The sequence below is a fragment of the Lepidochelys olivacea genome (assembly GCF_965140295.1).
Source record: "Lepidochelys olivacea isolate rLepOli2 genome assembly, chromosome: 8".
Lineage (NCBI taxonomy): Eukaryota > Metazoa > Chordata > Testudines > Cheloniidae > Lepidochelys > Lepidochelys olivacea.
Window position 1 is genome coordinate 83,282,515 of NC_140418.1, and position 12,489 is coordinate 83,295,003.

The following is a 12,489-nucleotide window of genomic DNA, read 5'->3' on the forward strand; positions in this document are numbered from 1 at the left end:
TTAAAATTATACATAATTTAAGAATACATTATCTAATATTTTTACCAAGCCCAACAGTTAACCTTCATTATTTATACAATGGGTTTGTTGAGTGCAATAAGTGTGCTAGAAAGTATTGCTTTTATACATTTCTCCAGTATAAAAAGGGTTTTTTCTTTCATTTACACTAGAACTTCAATTGAGTTTACACTGGTGTAAGGGACTCTGGTACCAAGGGTGCAAGACAGTGGAACACGTGCAACAGTATCGCACACTCCATAAGAATTCTCAGTGTAAGATAATGTTGAGAGGCAGCATCAACTTACACCAATTCCCCCAGCACTCAGTAACCACCTGCCTCCCCACCCCTGAGAGAAAACCGGATGTCTGGGAAGTGGCAGCACCCATACCCAGGTGCACATAAGGAAGTGGTTACACAGGCTCTCTATACAGATGACATCCAGATGTAGCAGATCTTAGAAGAGATACATATTGTTGGTGGTAAATCCTTTGCCAATTCCTTGGGGACAAACAACAATCCCTGATGGCATGCTCAGCCAGGAACTCTGTGCTGGGCTGTCCTGCAGTGGCTCAAGAATGGGCGTACCAACCTCAGGGCAGACTGTTAAGAAGCAGGGCACAAACCCCAAATTGCTTGAGAGTTCTATATACTTAGATTTCACCAACCAATTAAATGTAAACTCCTCAAGCACTAACAGCCTTAACATGGAGTCACAATCAGTCCCCTTGGGTACCCTGATCTTTCTTGCCACCCAGGTGAGCCTACATTTGGTCCCTTACACTCAAGATCACAACAATGTTCAGGTTACTCCTAGTCCCAAATGACTGGTCACTTGTAATTTGTCTTTTGTGTGAAATCTAACACTTGTAACCCATTCTATAATAAACTAACTAAAGATTTATTAACTAGGAAAAGGAAATAAGAGTTATTTACAAGGTTTAAAGCAGGTAAACATATAATCATATAATGAGTTCCAGTCTGAAGTTTCTAAAAGTAATAGAAGCTTCTATAATAAGCAAGCTCTATATGTCCTTTAGGGCTAACCCAGACTAAGCACTGGAGATGTTTTTCTTATACCAAGTAATCCTTGACTCCCAGAGTCAAAGCAACATCCTCCTTTGTAGGGGTTTTTATTCCCTTCTCCCATTCTGCTTTGAGCTGCAAACTCTGCTGATGGGAGAAAATCACTTGTAAGACTCATCTTCATGGGCAGGTCAGGGGTGAGTAAACAACAAAGTCTTTTGTCCTCTTTAATGTTCCACTCTAGTCCATCTGGTGTCAATGGGCCTTCCCTGTCAACCAGGACATAACACTTTATGCTGGAGATCAGCACTTTACACTAGTTAATGTCTCTCTCCTGTCTAATGATTTCCAGTTACAGAAGCTTACAGTGAAAACACTCAAATATTACTTGATAATATTGCATACAGATGTTGTGAGATTAATGCATGTAGCAATTTACAACCATCCCATAAAGTTAAAACACATAATTCTAGTACCAGTTTTAACAATACTAACACACAGGTGAGCCAGACTTATTTCAGCTATGTATTTATCAGTGTTCAATTGAGGCATGGGCTTAGCATGAGCTGGCACCTGGTATGCCAACATCACACTCTACAACTCATAACTCATGGGGTTTCCACTCCCTTGCAGGGGAATAACCTATGTACGGGCCAATTTGTCCCTGAGCAATTTACATAATACATTTCACTGGAGATTCTGTTCAAATAAGCAGTTAACAACCTGTACACTATCTATTCTTGAAACTTTTTATTTCAAAACTGAGTGCTCTCATTAATTTTCTAGTACTTCCCAGTAATGAAAAATACCACAAGATAAATCAAGAGCCCTATTTTGATACTTCTCTTTCCAGTCCTGACTGAGACCAGAAAGTGCAGAGGCAGACACTTCTTTTCCTTTCTTCTTTCTAATTAAAGCTGATTTTTTACAAACAAAAAAATAGTCTGTATTCCTTTTGATTTTTTTTTAATCTGAACCACTATGACAGTCTAAAGCTAGGGAACCTTGAAATTACACTGATTATTAAACATCCCTTTCTTTAGTTCATTTTTTAATACTTGAGATCCTATACAAGGAATGGAGTACTTGTGGCACCTTAGAGACTAACAAATATATTTGAGCATAAGCTTTCGTGAGCAGGTTCCTTCCCCACTCTGAACTCTAGGGTACAGATGTGGGGACCTGCATGAAAAACCCCCTCAGCTTATTTTTACCAGCTTAGGTTAAAACTTCCCCAAGGTACAAACTATTTTACCTTTTGCCCCTGGACTTTATTGCTGCCACCACCAAGCGTCTAAAAATATATAACAGGGAAAGAGCCTGTTTGGAAACGTCTTTCCCCCCAAAATCCTCCCAAACCCAACACCTCCTTTCCTGGGGAAGGCTGTAAAAATCCTCACCAATTTGCATAGGTGAACACAGACCCAAACCCTTGGATCTTAAGAACAATGAAAAATCAGGTTCTTAAAAGAAGAATTTTAATAGAAGAAAAAAGTAAAAGAATCACCTCTGTAAAATCAGGATGGTAAATCTCTTACAGGGTAATCAGATTCAGAACAGAGAATCCCTCTAGGCGAAACCTTAAGTTACAAAAAGACACAAAAACAGGAATATACATTCCATCCAGCACAGCTTATTTTATCAGCCATTTAAACAAAACAGAATCTAACGCATATCTAACTAGATTGCTTATTAGCCCTTTACAGGAGTTCTGACCTGCAGTCTCTAAGGTGCCACAAGTACTCCTTTTTCTTTTGCAAATATAGACTAACACGACTGCTACTCTGAAACCTGTCATTATACAAGGAATGTCTAAGCACTGTATTACTACAGAATGTAGCACATTAAGTAAATCCTCTTTCACTGCTCTCCTCCTTCCATTACACTAATCCTTCTTCCCTCTCCATAATTTCACATTCTCCTCCTTGTTCTGTATAAAAATACGCTTTCTATAACAAATTATAATTTAAGAGTTTGGAAAGAGGTATGCACTGAAGACAAAAGTAAATGAAATGAATCACAGTCATGATGAGTTTGCACAGAGAGATATGGTGGTTAGGTGAGAGAGAGGCAATTATTGGAAAACCTTGAAAATACCGGAGGAGCAAGAAAGCAATGACCTAGAGGTGCTTGTATCAGAGCTTTATCACAGGCAGAAGGAGGAATGTCAATACAAGGGGAATGAGTGCACCTAGTATCAAAGGAACAGTGCTCTACACATACAAAAGGATGTCAGGTAGCTGCTCTGGAACATAGTTACAAATGGCTAACACTAAGGGTATGTCTATGCTGCAATTCAAACCACACGGCTAGCCCATGCCAGCTGATTCAGGCTCACAGGGTTGGGGCTGCAAGACTCTTTAACTGTAGTGTAGACATTTGGGCTTGCGCTGGTACCTGGGCTCTAGGACTCTGCAAGGTGGGAGGGTCCTAGAGCTTGGGCTGAAGTCCGAGCTGGAACTTCTACACTGCAATTAAACAACCTTGCAGCCCCACCACCACGAGCCAAGTCAACTGGCATAGGCTAGCCACAGGTGTCTAACAGCAGTGTAGACATACACTACAAGGCCTAAGAGGAAGTATCTTTGAGGTATTTCAAAGCTCTTAGCTATCCAAGTGGCTGTTCCTTCTCACCCAGATTCACTATGACATTATCAGATAGTTTTGTCAGCCTTCTTTTGTAACATTACAAAAATAAGCCATTTGTGTACAAGCAAAGATTATGAAACCAGTGGGTTTTGAACATATCACTGTGAAGTGGCCTAGCCACAGGGAAGGGAAAGCAGAAAGACACTTAGTTTTCTAGATGGGTTTTCGATGTAGATAAAAGTATTTAAGTGTAGGTCTCCATTTTTATGGATTACTCATTATTCACTTTTGATGCAAAAAGAATTATCATTGTCCTAGATTCCAATTACCAGCAGCACAAAGAGGATTCGCTGCATTACTGGGGTGCATTAGCTACACAGCAACAGTGATTTGTTTCAAACCATGAAGGCCAAAATTATGACTTTAGAATTATGCTAATGTTTCAAGCTTATGGAAAGTAGAGTTAAAGGGGCCTTCTGTTTATTAAAATATGTTAAAAAGTGGATAGGTGAGCAATTCAGCTGTTTATGCAAAAAGAAAAGGAGTACTTGTGGCATCTTAGAGACTAACCAATTTATTTGAGCATAAGCTTATTTATTTGAGCATGCATCCGATGAAGTGAGCTGTAGTTCACAAAAGCTTATGCTCAAATAAATTGGTTAGTCTCTAAGGTGCTACAAGTACTCCTTTTCTTTTTGCGAATACAGACTAACACGGCTGCTACTCTGAAATCTGTCAGCTGTTTATGTTTCATTAATTCATGGAACATATCCAGTTGTGTCAAGAAGAACAATTTATCAACAGTATCCAGGAAATGACAAAATAAGGAGTTCTGTAAGCAGAAAAATAAAATGGCAGACAAAAAAGTAGAATGGGTGGTCCCACTCACAGCTGGCACAGAGCCAATCTACGCTCTATCAAATTAGAGAAACTCAAAGTCCAACACTTCTACTTGTTGCCTACATAAAAAATTAGAAAAATAATTGATTTTAAAGGGATTACTGGAAAAATAAAGTGCTACTCAACACATGAGCAAAGCTAGCAGAAACTGGCCCCTGGGGATTTATTTTCACCTTTGCATACACTGTTGCAAATATTAAGTTGGCAAAGTTAAAGTGGAGGTGTGATGTAAATCAGATGAGATGGAGTGGAAAAGGATTAAATGGGTGTGGAGAATAATCTAGATCTTTTAACAGTTAATTTTCAGATGTTCTGATGTTTGGGTTTTTGAGTGGCATGGAATTTTTGTAAAGCAATATTTACAAAATATTAGGGTATTAGCTGGACTCCATTGGAACACACTTTTATCCTTACCTCTTATTGACTGAGATGAGGGAGGAAGTTGTTTGTACTTTCTGAGCACCAAAAGTTTAAATCAAAGGTCAACAAAAAAGGAGCCCTGCTCTGACAAATCTTGTGAGACCTATGAAAGCAGAGCTCTGCCTTACAAGACTTTAGCAAGAGTTGCGGGTGGGGAATTATACCTGGATAAAATATATCATGCAATAAAAACTTAAATAGAAAACTAAGTGCTTCTTCCCCCCCACACCCCTACCAACCTGCAGATTTTTCCCAGTCCCCAGAACACAATCTCTGGTCTCCTGCACCTCATTCACTTCTCCATCCCCATGAGTTCCCTCTCACAACATCTGCCTTTTTCCATGCTCTCCTTCACTGTGGTGATGCTATCTTTGGCCACAGCCATGCTGTCCTTGGTCACTGCCATCATCTACTGGGAAAGCTGCATTTCTTTCTCCCCCTGGGTCTTCCTCTGAGCCAGCCAGGTTTTTCGCTGTGAATGCCATAGGTTCTGAAAACAGTTTGTCCTGAATCTTCCTTTATCTCCCCCTCAGGTTGGCCAGCCTGTCAGGCATAGATAGAGGCCCTGTCCTTGATGGTCCAGCTGTTACTGGTGCTGTGGCGAGAATAAGGGAAAAAAAGAAGTCGCTCATTGTTCACATCCCAGACAAGTCATGATAGCTTTCAGTATTACGTATACGTGACCTTACCTCCCTGAAACTCTTCCCATTCCTGCAGGAACTTCAGAGACAGTTGGGGTCTGTGTGTATGGAAAGTGCTGGGTGCATTTGGATTTCAGTCTACTGTATCTGCATTCATGCTGTTGGTCATGGGGGGTGATTGGAGCTATATGTTTCAGGTTTCTTTTTTCAGTTTTGTTTGTGTGGTGGAGGTGCTGCTGTGGTGTCAGAGGTGTCAGGGGGTGATAATAAGGGGCAAGGTGGGGAGCAATTCCCTCTACATTCCCTTTAGGCTGTCCTCACTCTCTTAGTTGAGCTGAGGCCGGTCACTAAGAGGCAGAAAATTCAAAAAGGCGAAGGGTAGATCGGGGAGATATGTTATTCACCAGGATGGTCCCCCCAGAAGTGCTGCAGGAGTGGACGGGACTTACAAGCTATATGGGGGGATTCGTGGCCTGCCTGAGCATCCCTATGACATGAGAAACAAAATTAAGCTGTTTTTCAGTCTTACGTTCTGCTATATATCCCCTGCAGACACAGGGAAAGTGAAGAGAAAAATAGACAGGAACTAAGCCCTGGTCTACACTAGGACGTTAGGTCGAATTTAGCAGCGTTAAATCGATGTAAACCTGCACCCGTCCACACAATGAAGCCCTTTATTTCGACTTAAAGGGCTCTTAAAATCGATTTCCTTACTCCACCCCTGACAAGTGGATTAGCGCTTAAATCGATGTTGCCGGCTCGAATTTGGGGTACTGTGGACACAATTCGATGGTATTGGCCTCCGGGAGCTATCCCAGAGTGCTCCATTCTGACCGCTCTGGACAGCACTCTCAACTCAGATGCACTGGCCAGGTAGACAGGAAAAGAACCGCGAACTTTTGAATCTCATTTCCTGTTTGGCCAGCGTGGCAAGCTGCAGGTGACCATGCAGAGCTCATCAGCACAGGTGACCATGATGGAGTCCCAGAATCGCAAAAGAGCTCCAGCATGGACCGAACGGGAGGTACGGGATCTGATCGCTGTTTGGGGAGAGGAATCCGTGCTATCAGAACTCCGTTCCAGTTTTCGAAATGCCAAAACCTTTGTGAAAATCTCCCAGGGCATGAAGGACAGAGGCCATAACAGGGACCCGAAGCAGTGCCGCGTGAAACTGAAGGAGCTGAGGCAAGCCTACCAGAAAACCAGAGAGGCGAACAGCCGCTCTGGGTCAGAGCCCCAAACATGCCGCTTCTATGATGAGCTGCATGCCATTTTAGGGGGTTCAGCCACCACTACCCCAGCCGTGTTGTTTGACTCCTTCAATGGAGATGGAGGCAATACGGAAGCAGGTTTTGGGGACGAAGAAGATGATGAGGAGGAGGAGGTTGTAGATAGCTCACAGCAAGCAAGCGGAGAAACCGGTTTTCCCAACAGCCAGGAACTGTTTCTCACCCTAGACCTGGAGCCAGTACCCCCCGAACCCACCCAAGGCTGCCTCCTGGACCCAGCAGGCGGAGAAGGGACCTCTGGTGAGTGTACCTTTTAAAATACTATACATGGTTTAAAAGCAAGCATGTGAAAGGATTACTTTGCCCTGGCATTTGCGGTTCTCCTAGATGTAGTCCTAAAGCCTTTGCAAAAGGTTTCTGGGGAGGGCAGCCTTATTGCGTCCTTCATGGTAGGACACTTTACCACTCCAGGCCAGTAACACGTACTCGGGAATCATTGTAGAACAAAGCATTGCAGTGTATGTTTGCTGGCATTCAAACAACATCCGTTCTTTATCTCTCTGTGTTATCCTCAGGACAGTGAGATATAATTCATGGTCACCTGGTTGAAATAGAGTGCTTTTCTTCAGGGGACACTCAGAGGAGCCCATTCCTGCTGGGCTGTTTGCCTGTGGCTAAACAGAAATGTTCCCCGTTGTTAGCCACAGGGAGGGGGGAAGGTTGAGGGGGTAGTCACGCGGTGGGAGAAGGCAAAATGCGACCTTGTAACGAAAGCACATGTGCTATGTATGTAATGTTAACAGCAAGGTTTACCCTGAAAGAGTGTAGCCACTGTTTTATAAAATGTGTCTTTTTAAATACCGCTGTCCCTTTTTTTTTCTCCACCAGCTGCATGTGTTTCAATGATCACAGGATCTTCTCCTTCCCAGAGGCTAGTGAAGCTTAGAAAGAAAAAAAAACGCACTCGCGATGAAATGTTCTCCGAGCTCATGCTGTCCTCCCACACTGACAGAGCACAGACGAATGCGTGGAGGCAAATAATGTCAGAGTGCAGGAAAGCACAAAATGACCGGGAGGAGAGGTGGCAGGCTGAAGAGAGTAAGTGGCGGGCTGAAGAGAGGGCTGAAGCTCAAATGTGGCGGCAGCGTGATGAGAGGAGGCAGGATTCAATGCTGAGGCTGCTGCAGGACCAAACCAGTATGCTCCAGTGTATGGTTGAGCTGCAGCAAAGGCAGCTGGAGCACAGACTGCCACTGCAGCCCCTCTGTAACCAACCGCCCTCCTCCCCAAGTTTCATAGCCTCCACACCCAGACGCCCAAGAACGCGGTGGGGGGGGCCTCCGGCCAACCAGCCACTCCACCACAGAGGATTGCCCCAAAAAAAGAAGGCTGTCATTCAATAAATTTTAAAGTTGTAAACTTTTAAAGTGCTGTGCTTAAAGTGCTGTGTGGCATTTTCCTTCCCTCCTCCACCACCCCTCCTGGGCTACCTTGGTAGTCATCCCCCTATTTGTGTGATGAATGAATAAAGAATGCATGAATGTGAAGCAACAATGACTTTATTGCCTCTGCAAGCGGTGATTGAAGGGAGGAGGGGCGGGTGGTTAGCTTACAGGGAAGTAGAGTGAACCAAGGGGCGGGGGGTTTCATCAAGGAGAAACAAACAGAACTTTCACACCGTAGCCTGGCCAGTCATGAAACTGGTTTTCAAAGCTTTTCTGATGCGTACCGCGCCCTCCTGTGCTCTTCTAACCGCCCTGGTGTCTGGCTGCGCGTAACCAGCAGCCAGGTGATTTGCCTCAACCTCCCACCCCGCCATAAACGTCTCCCCCTTACTCTCACAGATATTGTGGAGCACACAGCAAGCAGTAATAACAGTGGGAATATTGGTTTCGCTGAGGTCTACGCGAGTCAGTAAACTGCGCCAGCGCGCCTTTAAACGTCCAAATGCACATTCTACCACCATTCTGCACTTGCTCAGCCTGTAGTTGAACAGCTCCTGACTACTGTCCAGGCTGCCTGTGTACGGCTTCATGAGCCATGGCATTAAGGGGTAGGCTGGGTCCCCAAGGATACATATAGGCATTTCAACATCCCCAACAGTTATTTTCTGGTCTGGGAATAAAGTCCCTTCCTGCAGCTTTTGAAACAGACCAGAGTTCCTGAAGATGCGAGCATCATGCACCTTTCCCGGCCATCCCACGTTGATGTTGGTGAAACGTCCCTTGTGATCCACCAGAGCTTGCAGCACTATCGAAAAGTACCCCTTGCGGTTTATGTACTCGGCGGCTTGGTGCTCCGGTGCCAAGATAGGGATATGGGTTCCGTCTATAGCCCCACCACAGTTAGGGAATCCCATTGCAGCAAAGCCATCCACTATGACCTGCACATTTCCCAGGGTCACTACCCTTGATATCAGCAGATCTTTGATTGCGTGGGCTACATGCATCACAGCAGCCCCCACAGTAGATTTGCCCACTCCAAATTGATTCCCAACTGACCGGTAGCTGTCTGGCGTTGCAAGCTTCCACAGGGCTATTGCCACTCGCTTCTCAACTGTGAGGGCTGCTCTCATCTTGGTATTCATGCACTTCAGGGCAGGGGAAAGCAAGTCACAAAGTTCCATGAAAGTGCCCTTACGCATGCGAAAGTTTCGCAGACACTGGGAATCGTCCCAGACCTGCAACACTATGCGGTCCCACCAGTCTGTGCTTGTTTCCCGAGCCCAGAATCGGCGTTCCACAGCATGAACCTGCCCCATTAGCACCATGATGCATGCATTGGCAGGGCCCATGCTTTCAGAGAAATCTGTGTCCATGTCCTGATCACTCACGTGACCGCGCTGACGTCGCCTCCTCGCCCAGTATCGCTTTGCCAGGTTCTGGTGCTGCATATACTGCTGGATAATGCGTGTGGTGTTTAATGTGCTCCTAATTGCCAAAGTGAGCTGAGCGGCCTCCATGCTTGCTTTGGTATGGCGTCCGCACAGAAAAAAGGCGCGGAACGATTGTCTGCCGTTGCTCTGACGGAGGGAGGGGCGACTGATGACACGGCTTACAGGGTTGGCTTCAGGGAGCTAAAATCAACAAAGGGGGTGCTTGTACATCAAGGAGTATTTCAGGCAGGACTGCACGGAGGGTTCCAATAAGAAATGGTGCACCTAAGTTATCGTTCTTATTGGAACAAGGAGGTTAGCCTGGCCTCTGATTGATACATGGCTAGTTTTACCTCGCTGCACCTTCTCTGTGAGTGACTGCAGTGTGATCTAGAGGAATGAGTCTCCTAGACAGGGGAGGAGGCAAATGAGTACAAAACAAATCTGGTCTATTTCTTGTTCTGACCCACTCCATCTATCTTTTACATCTTTGGCTGGCAGCAGACGGTGCAGAAGGACTGCATGCCATCCACATCTCATGGCTGCTCGGCAGAAGATGGTACAGTACGACTGCTAGCCATCCTCATCTCTTGCCTGCCCGGCAGAAGATGGTACAGTACGACTGCTAGCAGTCCGTATCGCCTGCCCGCTCACCATAAGACGGTTCAATAGGACTGACTGCAGGACTAAAGAGAATGACCTGGTCAAGTCACTCCAAATTTAGTCCCTGCGCCCATGTCTGCCCAGGCGCTCCCAGCCGACGTGGCCAGGAGCACCTCGGACATGACGATGACGGCTACCAGTCGTACTGTACCGTCTGCTGCCACAAGGCAAGGGGTTGCTGCTACTGTGTAGCAATGCCGTACCGCATTTGCCAGCACCCAGGAGACATAGGGTGACGGTTACCTGAGCAGGCTCCATGCTTGCAGTGGTATGGCGTCTGCACAGGTAACTCAGGAAAAAAGGCGTGAAATGATTGTCTGCCCTTGCTTTCACGGAGGGAGGGAGGGAACGGGGGCCTGACGATATGTACCCAGAACCACCCGCGACAATGTTTTAGCCCCATCAGGCATTGGGATCTCAACCCAGAATTCCAATGGGCAGCGGAGACTGCGGGAACTGTGGGATAGCTACCCACAGTGCAACGCTCTGGAAGTCGACTCTAGCCTCGGGACTGTGGAAGCGCTCCGCCGAGTTAATGCACTTAATGCACTTAGAGCATTTTCTGTGGGGACACACACACTCGAATATATAAAACCAATTTCTAAAAAACCGACTTCTATAAATTCGACCTTATTCCGTAGTGTAGACATACCTTACAGTGATTGTCAGATACTATGAAAGTTACAGCCATTTGTACCTCAACAAGGAGCAGTATTGTTTGTGCCTTGACTGGGCATACAACGGGCAGTTATACCTCATGAAAACTAACCAAATTTATTTTCCTGTAAGTCTCAATAAACTGTTGAATTTTGCACAAATGAATGCTTTTGGTTTTAAAATCTATCACAGGACAGCGTGAAGGGGAGCAATGATACAGACTGCAATGGTGCCATATTGAAGTAATATGGCGGGCCGGAAAGACGGGAACTCCTAGCTCCCATCTGCAACAATAATGAATTGTAAAGATAGATACTTACATGCCATAGTTCCCTACAGGGGATTTGACTCTTTGGCCTTGGCCCAGGTTTTTGCTAGGAGTCAGGCTCAGCTGAAGCAGGGCAGAAATCAGGGTTTGTTGCATCAGGGCAGAACTGTAGCTGGCTTTCCAGGTGGCTGTCATCAGGGTCCTGAGTCACACCTGCTTACCCTCTGATAAGCAAACCTAGTCCACTTTGCAAGAGGATTCCAGAGTTCCCAGTAAATGTGGAGTTAGTGCAAATGATGGGTTGTATTGTGTGGACATGTGGTCAAACTGGATTAACTTGATTTGATCTGGCTTAAACACACATGTAGATAAGCCCCACAAAAGGATTGTCAGAAGCTAGGCAGCTGGGAGTGGGGAGCCACTTAACCATTTCACTCCTGGCTAGCTTAGGAGAGGGGCTTAGTCATCTAAGCTGCTCACCTGGTACATGTGGCTGACGGGCTAGAGATAGGGATCTTCATCCATGAATCTTCTCCCAGAGTGCAGCACCTAAGCCAGCTCAGCCACTTAGATGTTTTTTCGGCTTCGAAGGCATGGGCTACTACCTACCTCCTGCTCATGCTCTGTATCTCCCTCACGCTCACCCTACATTACCCTGAACTCTTGGCTGTCTTTCTGTAGGTGCTGTCACTCCACCTATTGGTAGCCTACATCTGGCCCTCCTTCTGCAGGGTCTGACTGGTAGCAGGTCTTAGATGTGCTCAAAGCACACTTATGGGATCAGGCCCTGCTGCTGAGATAGACGTTTCTGTACCTAGTTTTAAAATCAGCTTTAGGGTCTCCAGAGCTTTGGCTTGAGATAGGGCTCCAAGCAACATGTTAGCTTTTGGGTCACAGCAGCACTTATGCAGAAATGTAGGTATCTAAAGGACTTGAGCAGTTGGGAGAGGGTGTTTGAGGAGTCACCTGACCTTTGGCTTTGAAAATTTCAGTGGTACCTACCTGGTTGAATTAGGCACCTATCTGCCTCTTTAAGCACCTAAATTCCTTTAGGAATCTGGCCCTAAGTCCTATTGACTTTCAATAAGCCATAAGCACCTAAGGGCGTCTCTCCACGTAAAACGCTACAGCTGTGCCACTATAGCACTTCAGCGTAGACACTACCTATGCCAAAGGGAGAATCCTCCCATTGGTTTAGTAGGTAATCCACCTTCCCAAGAGAT